Below are 2,369 nucleotides of genomic sequence, written 5' to 3' on the forward strand. Positions count from 1 at the left end.
GTGTGTGTGTGTGTGTGTGTGTGTGTGTGTGTGTGTGTGTGTGATTCCAACAGTCTGAAATAATCCGCCAAAACTTCAGTCACCCGCGGTTTCTGTCCTCCTAATTAACCCTTTAATTCCTGTTTCATGTCATTATGGAGCTGATCAGACAGGAGCGTCCAACAAGCTGACAGCACGGCGCGGGTAAACCTGGAACTTTTGTTTAATACTTCTTCATGCCCTGTTTGCTCTGTCGATCAAATCCGAGATGCTTTATTATTATTATTATTATTGACTTTTCCCTCAAGTCTGCAGCTTTAATAGCTCGCGTTTTGTCAGAAGCAGTTATATGTTATGTTTTATTTAATGTTGAAGGACGCACAACTGCGCGCTTTTTTCCGCCACACAAAATTAGCTCTCAAACTGTGCAAAAACATTTCTATAGATTCTATTTATATTTAAATATTTTAATTACTGCAGTACTTCGTTAAAACAACTGGAGAGACCTCAATTGGGTCATATCCAAAATTGACAAACGGCCTAAAGTTTGCGTTTTTATTGGTGTTCAATTTCCCACAGCTGGATTGATTTATTGGTTCATTGATTTATTAAGCAAAACGTTTTAAAACATGTAAAAATATAACACTACAAATTAGTAGCTGTTTTTCATTTCACAGTACAAATGTCAAACTCATATTATTCACAACTGTTAAACAAATAAAACAAGAAAATATGTCAAATAAAATGATAAAACATAAAACCCCAATGACAGGACCCTATAGGTAAAAAAAAAATATGCTCAAAAATCAGAATATGGACACTAGAGAAGACAAGATGTCTAATCTGTGTTTTTAAACTAATAAGAAATGATCAAAACATTATTGACAGAAAGTACTAAATATGACCGAGTAATAGAAAATGTTTGTGAGTGTTACAGCTAAATTGTGTATTTTCAAACAAAACAAAGATGCAAACATTTGAGGTCATAAAATGTCATTTTTATGAGACAGAAGAAGCAAAACAATATTTCCCAGTTTGAGCACATCCTTCCTCACAAAGCTCTTTGTTTCTTTTGTTTAGCATTTTGAAATAATTTGACTTGTTTTTTCTCAGTTTTAAAAAAATCTATACTTTAAACAAAAGCAGAGCAGCATCATGTTTCTGAAGCTCGAAGCACAAGAATTGTCTTTCTGTTTTAGCGCTGCAGCTTCAAACCTGAATTGACTTAGACTCAGCATTCAAAGGAAAAAAAAAAGCAGAGGCGTTATCTCAGATCTGAACTAACCTCATCCAAACACACTGCACTTACCAGCTTCAGACACGGTGCCGCAGAGTTCTGGGGACATCTCACCATCTCTCTGGAAATTGGAGGCCGCACACGGCCCAGATGATGGACAAGTGTGTAAACACGAGGTCCATTTGCCCTGAGAGGCCTCATGAGCTCCTTTTGATACCAGATTTTTCCCGTTTCAAAGAAAATGCCATGCAAAGATATTATTCATGACAAATTCTAATTTCAAAATAAGAAAATATAAATTGCAATGAGGAAAAAAACTAACTAAATAAAGACATGTCTGATTAGATGGACAGGGCATGTTCCTTGAAAGGCTTAGTGACTACATGTTCATGGCAGAATGACGTTCATGAGTGACAGGACTTGTGTGCAGCTTTGAACATTTTTTGTGAGCTTTTTTCCTGTAAACAGCAGCATTTAGTCGACAGCTTTATCACACTGTCATAACTCTSTCAGCTATGTGCCAAATAAGTGTCTCAAATGTCACAACAAGCAGTCCTTTGTGGGGCGAGGCAGGAAGGAACAAACCTGGCTCCTATAAGAGAACTGCCCAAAGGTAACAGTGTTTACACGAGTGCAGATTGTAGGATTAGGTGTGTAAAAAAATTAAAAGGTGAGGCTTGCATCATTTCTAGCTCTAAGCTCTAATTTAAAAAAAAACATTCCAATCCTAACAACATCCCATCACCGAAAATACTTATAAAACTTCAGCCTGTTGTGTTCATTGCATCCATTAGTGATGTGAACAACACTGTGCTTCCTGTGACCCTAAACCCCGTGTCCCACAAGTCTGTCCTGGGCATGACCCTGCACAGGAAATCAGTTCAGCCTGTTCAGAGTTTCAGTCACCCCCCTGGCCCCCCTCCCTCCACACCTCCACCACCACAAACAGCAGCAGCAGGGGCCCAGACGGTGTGGATAAAAGTGACCCCCGCACTTTCACTAAACGCTACATCCAGGCCTCGGGCTGAAGAGTCGCTTTCACCCCTGACTTCATTACATCCTGTTCTGCCCTCAACCTGTGACACCTTACATCCTCTCTCTCTCTCTCCACACACACACACACACACACACACACACACACACACACACACAC

Source organism: Austrofundulus limnaeus, unplaced genomic scaffold (assembly GCF_001266775.1).
Source record: "Austrofundulus limnaeus strain Quisiro unplaced genomic scaffold, Austrofundulus_limnaeus-1.0 Scaffold3, whole genome shotgun sequence".
NCBI classification, from domain to species: Eukaryota; Metazoa; Chordata; class Actinopteri; order Cyprinodontiformes; family Rivulidae; genus Austrofundulus; species Austrofundulus limnaeus.